The sequence below is a fragment of the Scyliorhinus torazame genome, chromosome 5 (assembly GCF_047496885.1).
Source record: "Scyliorhinus torazame isolate Kashiwa2021f chromosome 5, sScyTor2.1, whole genome shotgun sequence".
NCBI classification, from domain to species: Eukaryota; Metazoa; Chordata; class Chondrichthyes; order Carcharhiniformes; family Scyliorhinidae; genus Scyliorhinus; species Scyliorhinus torazame.
The window spans coordinates 98,963,020-98,976,015 of NC_092711.1; the positions used below are offsets into that span (position 1 = coordinate 98,963,020).

Consider the following 12,996-nt stretch of genomic DNA (forward strand, 5'->3'; position numbering starts at 1 on the left):
TTCCTGATAAAAATAACGTGACTTCAGGCAAATGGAACAAGCTGATTGGTGAGTGGCTGATGAATCTTTATTTATTTTAACCTCCAGCTTATTGTTGCTTCAGTCAGTTAATAATGAAATAAATAAAGGCAATGACAGGGCATCCCAGTCCTGTGGAGAGCACATCCTGGTCACTGGATTCATCAATTGTAAAGTGAGACAATTCATTAATCATCACAAAACTGAAATCAATCTGATCATCATTCATAGAATCGTGGTCCATTCATCAAATCCAGGGGATAAAGATGAAGTTGACATTGTAAGAGTAAAGATGTCTGAATTTCTCAGTCAATTAATCATTTGAGAGGTTTAGATATTAACAATTAACAAAAACGGATTGTGCAATGGCATACTGGTTAGCACTGCTGCCTGACGGTGCTGAGGACCTGGTTTCGGCTCCGGATCGCTGTCCATGTGGAGTTTGCACATTCTCCCTGTGTCTGCGTGTGTCTTACCCCCCAACCTAAAGATGTGCAGGGTAGGTGAATTGGGCATGCTAAATTGTCCATTAATTGGAAAAAAAAGAATTGGATTCCAGTCCTGATCCACGTGGGAAAACCAGAATACTTCTCATGTCCAGAACAATCACAAGTGCAGGAAGTGACATCAACTGGAGCAGCAGGAAGCAAAGGGCAGTGGTCGAGGGGTATGTTTGTGATTGGTGGAGTATTTCCAGTGCGATTCTAGATTTCTCAGGTCATGATTCCATGCTTCTTGAGTTCTGTATCAATGCTTTAGACTTTAACATGGGGACAGCATTAAGTCATTTACGGTCCTCTTTTTGACAGTGAGAAAGAAAGCTGCAGACTTTTATTATTCATTTATGGAATGTGGGCTTCACTGGTTAGGCCAGCATTTATTGCCCATCCCTCGATGCCCTTCAGAACGTGGTGGGGAGTATTCTTCTTGAACCGCTGCAGTCATTCAGTCCACCCACTGTGCTGTTAGGGAGTGAGTTCCAGGATGTTCTCCCAGCGACAGGAAGAAACAATGACATATTTGCCAGTCAGGGTGGTGAGTGACTTGGAGGGGAACCTCCAGGTGATGGGGTTCCCATGATCTGCTGCTCTTGGCCGTCTAGATGGTAGTGGTCATGGGTTTGGAAGGTGCTGACTAAAGAACATTGGTGAGTTACTGCAGTGCATCTTGGAGATGGTGCACACGGCTGCCACTGTTCGTCGGTGATGGATGGTTTGAATGTTTGTGGAAGGGGGAGCAATCAAGCGGGCTGCTTTGTCCTGGATGCTGTTGGAGCTGCACTCATCCAGGCAAGTGGAGAATATTCCATTACTCTCCTGACTCGTGCATTGCAGATGGTGGACAGGCTTGGGGGGGGTGGGGTCAGGAGATGAGTTACCTGTCATAGGATTCCTCATCTTTGACCTGCCCTGGCAGCCGCAGTATTAATGTGGCTCGTCCAGTTCAGAGTTTGACCAATGGATGTTGATTGTAAGGGATTCAGCGATGGTAATGTCATTGAATGTCAAGGGGCGATGGTTAGATCCTCTCTTGTAGGAGATGATCATTGCCTGACACTTGTGTGGCATGAATGTAACTTGCCACTTATCAGTCCAAGCCTGGATATTGTCCAGGTCTTGCTGCATTTGGACAAGAGCTGCTTCATTATCTAAGGAGTCGCAAATGGTGCTGAACATTGTGCAGTCATCCACAAACATTCCCACTCCTGACCTTATGATGAAGGCAGATCATTGATGAAGCAGCTGAGGATGGTTGGGCCGAGGACACTGCCCTGAGGAACTCCTGCAGTGATGTCCTGGAGCTGAAATGGTTGGCCTTCAACCACCACAACCATCTTCCTTTGTGCCAGGTACGACTCCACCCAGCGGAGAGTTTTCACCCTGATTCCCATTGACTCCAGATTAGCTAGGGCTCCTTGATGCCATATTCGGTCAAGTGCTGCCTTGATGTCAAGGACAGTCACTCTCACCTCAGGCATTCAGCGCTTTTGTCCATGTTTGAACCAAGGCTGCAATGGCTGCAGGAAGACATCAAATAGACTGATCAGCGGGCCAGAAAAGTAGCAAACTGAGGTCAATCCAGAGAAACGCGGGGTAATAAATACATTTGGGGAGGACAAACACGGCAAAGGGAAAGAATATGAATGGTATGATGTGTAGAGGGACAGAGGGGCGTTAGAATGCATGTCCACAGATCCCTGAAGGTGACAGGAGAGGTAGACATGGTGATTGTAGAGGCAGAGAGGATACTTTGTTATTCACAGGGACACAGAGTACTGGAGCAGGGAATATTCCCAGCAATTTCTATTGGAGGAAAGACCTGAAACCGCTCTCTCCACAGATGCTGCCAAAGCTGCTGAGTATTTCCAGCATTTTATGTTTTTATTATAAGATCAGGGAAGTTATACTGGAGCTGTCCAAAACACTAGTTAAGCCACAGCTGCATTACTGAGTACAGTTCTGGTCACCACATTACAGGAAGGATGTATTCATACAGCGAGGATGCAGATTGACGGGGATGTTGACACAAATGGAGAATTTTAACAATGAGGAAAGATTGGAGGGGCCGAGGTGGTTTTCTGTGGAACAGAGAACACTGAGGAGATTAACTGAGGTGTTTAACATTATGAGGGGCCTGGATAGAATGGATAAGGAGGATCTATTTCATGAATAGATCAATAACCAAGGGGTTTAGATTTAAAGTAATTAGCAGAGAATTGGGTGTGGAAGGGGGTTAATGGATCTCTGTGTCTATTCGGAACCCTGGATATGCGTTATCCCTTCTCAGTTCCCAAATAACAGAGATCAAGTCTGTGCTTTTTGGCAAAGTCCAGTTGAACTTTATTTGTCAGCTGTGCCACTGGGAAACTTGTTTTTAACACAAAATTTAGAAAGAATCAACAAATAGCCCTGCAGTAAGCTAGTCAGATTAATTGTCTTTAGCGAATACAGAAGTTGAGTTTCCATTTAAATCGTAATACACCAGTTAAATTAACTGGGTAATTGCGATTAGCAAAGCGAGCAGCAAAGGTTTCAGAAATATAGATGGAGTTTGCAAGAAGAGAAACAGAACAGAGCAACAGAAGCACTTTTCCATTCCGGTAAGTGATTTTTAAGAGAATTGTTATCTCAAAGTCTGGCCTTCTTTTTGCTGCTGATTGGCTTTAACTAATTTATAATTTATCAGTTCGACCAAAGTGTCTGTCCATCAATTTAAGAGATAAAGGTATTTGAATATGTTGGTGTAATTTTCCTATTCCATTGCTTGCCAATTTTCGAAATTATCGACACCTGCATCTCAACATTCATTAGAAAAAACACAGCCTTCAGGGCATTATGACTTTAGACTGTCTATTACCATGGAACTGGGACTGCCCGTGCTGGAAAAGCAGCAGCATACAATGGGGTCTTTTAGCTAGTTGGCGTCACTGACCTGGCTTGTCTCAAGCAATTTGCAAATATTAAAATCTAGGTGTAATGAAAGAAAATTAAAGTGTATGATCTGGATTAACCCTTAATGAGTTTCCAGCTATTGTTGCGCTTAAATAATGCTTAATATGCTTATTGAGTTCTCATTTTTTACCTTTATCATCTATAGCTAACTAAAAAAGCCAATTTCTATCAGTCCCCCCCCTCCTTTTGATTCTTCTAAAGATTAATAAGATGAATCAAAATAATAGAAATTAAGGAAGAAATGCGACAGGACAGCAGTAAGTATGGAGAGGAACTCATTCACATTGTTCACTTCAGTGGTTCATTTGTTTGGGAACAGCCTTCAACACTGGAGCGGGCAAAGCTTTGCAAGCGTTACAAGCATGCTGGAAGTATTTTATTCAAAAAAGTAATTATACAGTACAATAACAATTCAGTAATAATGGAAATTGATTATATGATTGCAGTAATAATTGGGTAATAATGCAGTAATAAAAGTTCAATAGTTGGAGCCTTGTTCAATGTCATGAGCTGGTGGTGCAGTTGGACCACTATGAACCACTTTGATTGTTGGGGCATTACAGGTAGCCAAAGGTTGGCCAATGCATCTGATCAGCAAGACCACTATGTAAATGGCAAGCCCAAAAATGAAAAATAAGAGAAGTCCCTGAATGATGGAAATTCCTGTGCCACCCACCCATCCAGAGAGCCATCCCCAAAGAGTGGTGTCAGAGGGTTGGTAAAGTTTCCTAACTTCTTCTGGACTATGTGCTGACAAGCTTTTGATTTCTTCTGAATTACTGGGATGTAGGTGCAACACTCTGCACCAATCAGGGCACAGGTGCCACCTTTTTCGGCTAGCAAATAGTCAAGTGCCATCCGATTCTGTAAAGCCACAGTTCGAATGGCTAGCATCTAGGCTGAAATGCTACTTGGGGCTCGGGCAGTGTCATTGGCTATTTTCTCGAAGTCTGCAGCCAATTTATGTCCATAGACCACTACCTTTCTTGTGTCATGAATGCACATTCTACTGGTACTCACATCCAATAATATTCACATTTACTGTATCCCGCATTCCATGCTCTATGATTTTAGCCGATTAACCATATGGTCCCAGTGTGGTTATGACCAGTTGGGAAGGTTACTTGGGCTGGTTTCTGTTTCTGATCAGAGACATGTTGATACCATCGCTTGAAAGTGTTTAATGGGCGGCCCGTAGATCGCCATCTCTTAACCTCATCGTTTATCATTTCTTTGGTTCTGGTGTCTCCACATTGGGGAAGGGAAGAGTCGTGATTTTGGAAAATGTACCATTCTGCCATTTGGGATAAAGTAAAAGGAACAGGCTGTCCTGGGATACCTGCTTGGGAATTGGTAGGGATACAAGAACACACCCAGCACTTAGAGACGTTGAAGTCTCTGGCATAGGTATAGGACATGTAAAGGAACGTGTTAACACTGAACTCCTGGGTAAGGCCTGCTCGGCCAAACATGGAACTGAAAATCAATATGGTGGCAAACATTTTTACAGAGTCTGATTTTGGTATGCGCGCTTCACATGTGACGCATTAATCCATGATTTCTTTCCTTGGGAGTTTCACGGCTGACTGGGTTGTGAGTAATATCTGGTAGGGGCCTTCCCACTTGGCTCCTAACAGTTTGCGCTGAACTTTCTTGATATAGACAAATTCGACGGGCACCAAGTCGTGGCCCCCCTCAGGAGGATCGCCCCACGCCGCCAACACCTGACAGCATTTGTTAAGTTTTGACAATAACTAAGTAAAGCATCACTAATCAGATGACAGTCTGCCTTTCTTAAGTCAATAGTTGCTGGCAGTGACATGAGTCTGCCAGTGATGACCTCAAAAGGGCTTAGGCCTGTGGTTCTGTTTGGAGTTGCTCTGATACTGCACAAAACAAGTGCCAAGGCCTGAATCCAACTCCTGCCTTCTTGGTTGTGTTTGGACAATCGTTCTTTTAAAGTCCGGTTCATGCGTTCCACTTGTCCTGATGTTTCTGGATGATAAGGGCAGTGTAGATTCCAATCGATGTTCAGTAACCTGCACACCTCCTGGCAAACAGCACCTGTAAAGTGGGTTCCATTGTCTGAGTCAATGCGAGCTGGTACTCCCCATCTGGGAATATAGTCTTTGCACAGGACTTTGGCTGTATGGGTGGCTGTAGCCCTCCTGGCTGGAGCAGCCTCGACCCATCGAGAGAACTTATCCACTATTACAAGGACATCAGTGTATCTTTGACATGTAGGAAGGGTGATGTAATCGGCCTGCATGTTCTGGAATGGTCCTGCAAGGGCAGGAGCTTTTAGCTGAGGCATTGATGTTAACGGTCCTAAGTTGTTCTTTTGACAGGTTACACAGCGGTTCAATACCAACTGTGCAGGTGTTTTGAATCAATTGCCACACTAACCTTTCTGGAATCGAGCCATCATCTGTCCTGGGGCTAAATGTCCCCATCAATGGATGTGTTGGGCCAGAAATGGCATCAGTTCCTGTGGTGCAACTGGTTTATCAGTCTGAACTTGTCTCCAAATATCATCATTATACAACTGGATACCTGAGTCTAACCATGACCATTTCTCTTCTTGTGTAGAGACATGTTGCATTTCATGTAAATCTTGTAATAAATTGGTCACTCCCAATTTGTAGATGTGTCTTGGTTCTGCTGAAGAATCCTACTGGGAGGCAGCTTCCTTTGCTACTCGGTCTGCAAGGGTGTTTCCTTGTGCTTCAATAGTGTTATCTTGAGTATGGGCCTTACACTTCAGAATGGATACTTCTTTTGGTAAAGCTATGGCTTCTGGGAGGTCATCATTTCAGTGGTGGGAGTCTAGAACTCACTCTCAGATAGGTCATTGAAGCAGAAATCCTGATCTCTTTAAAATAAATGTCTTGGATATCCAATTGAAGGACTGGGACATACAGGGCAATCGACTGAGATCTGCAAAATGGGATTAAGCCGAATAGCTCTACTTCAGCCAGCACACACACGATGGGCCAATTGGCCTCTCCCTGGACCAGAACTTTCAGGTTTTTACTCTGATAGTTGGAGTTTGTTTCTGATGATAATAACCTTTTAGGGACTGGAGTTTAACATTCTAGATATTGGTGAAATAAATCAGCTGTTTTAAACACGTTGTAGATTCTTGTCTTTCCCGCCTGAGTGTTTACCATCACCTAGCTGGACTTCCGGGTTGTGGCGATGCGGAGCTAAGCCGCGCGATTCGGCAGCTCCCACGAAAACGGACTTTCGGGCCCGCTAACGGAGCCCCAACGGCACTTTTTGGATAACCAACCCGCGGGGAAGGAAGGAGAAAGGTCCCCTGCTAACCTGCATGGATCGGACCCGCAGCGAAACGGCAAAAAAAGCGGCCCTGGTGCAGCGAGAGAAGAAAGGAAAAAAAAGCAAAATGGCGGAGCCAACGGACAAAGAAGAGATGCAGGAGTTCATCAAGCGCTGCTTTGAAGAGCTGCGCAAGGAGATGGTGGCGCCTATGCTGGCGATAATTGAAGGACTTGGAGCAACCCAGAAAGCCCAAGAGGTGAAGATCCAGGAGATCCAGGAAAAAGTGAGCGTGAACGACGATGAGCTCGTGGGCCTGGCGGAGAAAGTGGAGCGGCACGAGGCGCTGCACAAGACGTGGGCGGGAAGACTCGAAGACCTGGAGAACAGGTCGAGGAGAAACAATTTGAGGATCCTGGGACTCCCAGAAGGAGTGGAGGGGGCCGATGCCGCGGCATATGCGGGCACAATGATCGGGTTGCTGATGGGTGTGGAGGCCCCCCCGGGATTGCTGGAGCTGGATGGGGCACACTGAGTGCTTGCGAGGAAGCCCAAGGCAAGTGATCCGCCAAGGGCGATGGTGGTGAGATTTCACCGGTTTACAGACAGAGAGAGGGTCCTGAAATGGGCCAAGAAGGAACGGAGCAGCAAGTGGGCAATGCAGAGATCAGAATATACCCGGATTGGAGCACGGAGGTCGCTAAGCGGAGAGCGGGTTTCAACCGGGCCAAAGCGGTGCTGCATCGGAAAGGAGTGAAATTTGGAATGTTGCAGCCAGCGCGACTGTGGGTTACACATAATGGCCAACACCACTACTTCGAAACGCCCAAAGTGGCGTGGACCTTTATATTAACTGAAAAGTTGGACTCTAATTGAGGGTTTGTGTGGGAGGGGGGCGTTTGAGGGTTGAAGTATGATGGTTGTTGTACATAGGAGGTCAACCACGCACAGGAAATGTTATATGGGCTGGGGGAGAGAGACAAGGCCACGACAGGAACTGCGCCATGGGGGGCGGGGCAGGCTTTGGAAAGCGCGGGGTTTTCTTTCCCGCGCGCGGCAAGAAAGGCGGGAAGGGGAACGAAGGGATGTATATTGATTGGGAGATTCCCACACGTGGGGGGGGGGGGTCAAAGGGATGGCGGGGGAAGCCGGGGTCAGCTGACTTACGGGGGGGATATGGGGGGAGCAACAAAGCTAGACGGGGATCTAGCGGGGGGGAGGGGAGGGAGGGGGGAAGGGGGGGGGGAAAAGGGTTGCTGCTGCACTGGCCGAAAGAGAACGGGACAAAGAAGAGGTGGCTGGGACGGGGGGTCCCCCGGCTGGGGGACTGGAGAGTGAGGGAGACGCGGACAAGGGACTCGCCCAGAAAAGGAGATGGCTAGTCGGGGGGGGGGGGGGGGGGGTGAGAGTCCCTCCAAACCGGCTGATAACGTGGAACGTGAGGGGCCTGAATGGGCCGGTGAAGAGGGCTCGAGTGTTCGCGCACTTGAAGGGACTGAAGGCAGACGTGGTAATGCTCCAAGGGACACACCTGAAGGTGGCAGACCAGGTCAGGTTAAGAAAGGGATGGGTAGGACAGGTATTTCACTCGGGATTAGACGCAAAAAATAGAGGGGTGGCAATTCTGGTGGGAAAGCATGTGTCATTTGAGGCCAAGACTATCGTAGCGGATAATGGAGGGAGATATGTGATGGTGAGTGGTAGGCTGCAAGGGACGAGGGTGGTGTTGGTAAATGTATATGCCCCGAACTGGGATGATGCTGGATTCATGAAGCGCATGTTGGGGCGCATTCCGGACCTGGAGGTAGGAGGACTGATAATGGGAGGGGACTTTAATACAGTGCTGGACCCAGCACTGGACCTCTCCAGATCAAGGACGGGAAGGAGGCCGGCGGCGGCCAAGGTGCTTAGGGGTTTTATGGATCAGATGGGGGGAGTGGACCCATGGAGGTTTGCAAGACCGCAGGCCAGGGAATTTTCTTTTTTCTCCCACGTACATAAGGGTTTACTCCCAGATAGATTTCTTTGTTCTGGGTAGGGGGCTTATTCCGAGAGTGGAGGGGACGGAGTATTCGGCCATATCCGTTTCGGACCATGCCCCGCACTGGGTGGTAATGGGGCTGGGAGAGGAGAGGACCAACGCCCGCTGTGGCAGTTGGACGTGGGACTGCTGGCTGATGAGGTGGTGTGTGGGAAGGTGAGGGGGTGCATTGAAAGGTACCTGGAGGCCAACGACAACGGGGAGGTGCGAGTGGGGGTGGTATGAGAGGTGTTGAAGGCGGTGGTCAGGGGAGAGCTGATCTCCATTAGGGCTAATAGGGGGAAGACAGAGGGCATGGAAAGGGAGAGGTTAGTGGGGGAGATCTTGCAAGTGGACAGGAGATACGCAGAGGCCCCGGAGGAAAGAGTACTTAGGGAACTGCGACGGCTCCAGACGGAGTTTGACCTACTCACCACGGGCAAGGCGGAGGCACAATGGAGGAAGGAGCAGGGGGCGACCTATGAGTATGGGGAAAAGGCTAGTCAGATGCTGGCGCACCAGCTCCGTAAGAGGGCGGCAGCGAGGGAAATAGGGGGAATCCAAGATGGCAGGGGAGCCACGGTTCGAAGTGCCACAAAAATAAATAAGGTATTCAAGGCCTTCTATGAAGAGCTGTACAGGTCCCAGCCCCCGGGGGGGGGAAGGGGGGATGAGGCGATTTCTGGACCAGCTGGGGTTCCCGACGGTGGAGGAGCAGGAGGCGGTCGGTTTGGGAGCACCAATTGGGTTGGAGGAGTTGAGTAAGGGATGGGGAGCATGCAGGCGGGGAAGGCCCCGGGGCCGGACGGGTTCCCGGTGGAGTTCTATAGAAAATATGTGGACCTGCTGGCCCCGCTGCTAGTGAGGACCTTTAACGAGGCAAGAGAGGAGGGAACCCTGCCCCAGGCAATGTCGGAGGCGACAATCTCCTTGATTCTTAAGCGAGACAAGGATCCACTGCAATGTGGATCGTACAGGCCGATGTCGCTCCTCAATGTGGACGCTAAGTTATTGGCAAAAGTGCTGGCCACGAGGATTGAGGACTGTGTCCCGGGGTTGATACATGAGGACCAGACGGGATTTGTAAAGGGCAGGCAGTTAAATACCAATGTGCGGCGGCTCTTAAACGTGATAATGGTGACATCGGAGGAGGGAGAGGCGGAGATAGTGGCAGCTATGGACGCGGAAAAAGCCTTTGACCAAGTAAAGTGGGAGTACCTCTGGGAGGTATTGCGCAGGTTTGGGTTCAGGGGAGGGTTTATTAGATGGGTTAAGCTCCTTTATAGCGCCCCGGTGGTGAGTGTAGTGACGAACCGACGGAGGTCGGAGTATTTTCGGCTGAACCGAGGGACGAGGCAGGGGTGCCCCGTCCCCCCTGTTGTTTGCACTGGCGATCGAACCCTTGGCCATATCACTTAGGGAGTCTAAGAAATGGAGGGGGATAGTCCGTGGGGGAGAGGAGCATCGGGTATCGCTATACGCGGATGACCTGCTGCTATAAGTGGCGGACCCAATAGAGGGGATGGTGGAGGTCATGCAGACTCTGGAGGAGTTTGGGGAGTTCTCGGGCTACAAGCTTAATGTAGGGAAGAGTGAGCTTTTTGTATTACAGGCAGGGGACCAAGAAAGAGGGATAGGGGACCTACCGCTGAGGAGGGCGGAGAGGAGTTTTCGGTATCTGGGGATACAGGTGGCCAGAAGTTGGGGTGCCCTACATCAACTGAATTTGAAGAGGTTGGTGGAGCAAATGGAGGAGGATTTTAAAAGATGGGACATGCTCCCGCTCTCGCTGGCGGGTAGGGTGCAGTCGGTCAAAATGGTGGTCCTTCCGAGGTTTTTGTTCGTGTTTCAGTGCCTCCCCATCAAGAAAGTAGGTAGGAGTATTATAGGGTATGTGTGGGCAAATAAGACACCGAGGGTTAGAAGAGGGTTCTTGGAACGCAACAGGGACCGAGGAGGGTTGGCTTTGCCAAACCTAGAGAGTTACTACTGGGCAGCAAACGTGGCGATGATCCGCAAGTGGGTCATGGAGGGAGAGGGGGCGGTATGGAAGAGGATGGAGATGGCGTCCTGTAAAGGAACGAGCCTGGGGCGTTGGTAACGGCACCGCTGCCGCTCTCGCCGACAAAACACACCACAAGCCCGGTGGTGGCGGCAACGCTAAGGATCTGGGGCCAGCGAGAAGGCACGGGGTGCAATGGGAGCATCGGTGTGGTCCCCGATCAGGGGTAACCACCGGTTTGTCCCGGGGAAGATGGACGGGGGGTTCCAAGGCTGGCATCGGGCGGGGATTAGAAGAATGGGGGACCTGTTCATTGACGGGACATTTGCGAGCCTAGGGGCACTGGAGGAGAAATTTGAGTTACCCCCGGGAAACGCATTTAGATATATGCAGGTGAGGGCTTTTGCGAGGCAACAGGTGAGGGAATTTCCGTTGCTCCCGGCACAAGAAGTTCAAAATAGGGTGATCTCGGGGGTATGGGTCGGGGAGGGCAAGGTGTCGGAAATATACCAAGAGATGAAAGAAGAGGGGGAAGCGCTAGTAGAAGAATTGAAAGGTAAATGGGAGGAGGAGCTGGGGGAGGAGATTGAAGAAGGGCTATGGGCTGATGCCCTGGGTAGGGTTAATACCTCCTCCTCATGTGCCAGGCTCAGTCTGATACAGTTTAAGGTGGTTCACAGAGCGGATTTGACGAGGGCGAGGCTGAGTAGGTTCTTTGGAGTAGAGGATAGATGTGAAAGATGTTCAGGGGGCCCGGCAAACCATGTCCATATGTTTTGGTCATGCCCGGCATTGGAGGGGTTCTGGAGAGGAGTGGCAGGAGTAATATCCCAGGTGGTGAAAGTCCAGGTCAAGCCAAGCTGGGGGCTAGCAATATTTGGAGTAGTGGATGAGCCGGGAGTGCAGGAGGCGAAAGAGGCCGGAATTCTGGCCTTTGCGTCCCTAGTAGCCTGGCGAAGGGTCTTGCTATTGTGGAAGGAGGCGAAGCCCCCTAGCCTGGAGGCCTGGATTAACGACATGGCGGGGTTCATAAAATTGGAGAGAATTAAGTTCGCTTTGAGAGGATCTGCGCAGAGGTTCTACAGGCAGTGGCAACCGTTCCTAGAATATCTCGCGGAGCGTTAGAGGAAGGTCGGTCAGCAGCAGCAGCAACCCTGGGAGGGGGGGGGGGTGGGAAGAGGGAGGGAAGGGGGGAACGAGAGATTGCTCAAGGGGACGGATGAGTGGGGGATAACGTGGAGGGTGAGGGAAAATGGCACGAATGGGCGAGAGCCAGTGTATAAAGCTATGTAAATATACCATCTTGCCATGTATATATCTTGCTCAGGGAGCATTTGCGTTATTTTGTTACGGGGGGGGGGGGGGGGGGGGGGGGGGTTATTGTTTGTAAGGGGAAAAAATTGTGTTGTTAAAAAATCTTAATAAAAATATATTTTTTTAAAAATCACCTAGCTGGAGCTCAGAAAGGACAATCTCGCCTCATAGAATTAGACAGTTTACAGTGCAGGAAGAGGCCATTCGGCCCATCGAGTACCAGCCCTGGGAAAGAGCATCCTACTTAAGCCCACACCTCCACCCTATCCCCGTAACCCCACGTAAACCTTTTGGACACGAAGGGCAATTTAGCATGGCCAATCCACCTAACCTGCACATCTTTGGACTGTGGGAGGAAAGCGGAGCACCCGGACGAAACCCATGCACACACTGGGAGAACTTCCAGACTCCGCGCAGACAGTGACCCAAGCCGGCAATCGAACCCGGGTCCCTGGTGCTGTGAATCAACAGTGCTACCCACTGTGCTACCTTGCCGCCCTTGCATCCATGCTTCCGGATTGCCTGTCTTCTCTCCGAGTAAGATTCTGTTTGTCTCTTGTGTTTCACTGTGACAGGGCAGAGACCCGATTGAAGGGATTCAAACATGGGAGTTCTGAGAAAGACGGACAAATATTTGGGAGGTGACAACATGTTCAAAGAGTTTGGAGAGGAGAGGGAGGTTGAAGATGGGGCAGTAATTTGTCAGGATGGCAGGGTCAAAGGTTTGTTTTATTGAGGGGGTGATGATGGCAGATTTGAAGGACAGAGGGACAGTACCTGAAGAGAGAGAAATGTTGACAATATCCATGGACACAGGGTAGTTGAATGAAATGAAATGATTGGCTGATCAATAGCTCAGTGGGAATAGGGTCGATGGAGCAGGAGCTGGGTCTCATGGACAAGATGAGCTC

The 12,996-nt window shown here is 49.5% G+C and overlaps 1 protein-coding gene across 1 annotated transcript in view; it reads right to left on the minus strand.

The window, feature by feature from the left end:
* The window catches only part of LOC140419119 (uncharacterized), a 439,103-nt gene that overhangs the window by 14,901 nt on the left and 411,206 nt on the right, over positions 1–12,996 (minus strand). The window lies entirely within an intron of this gene.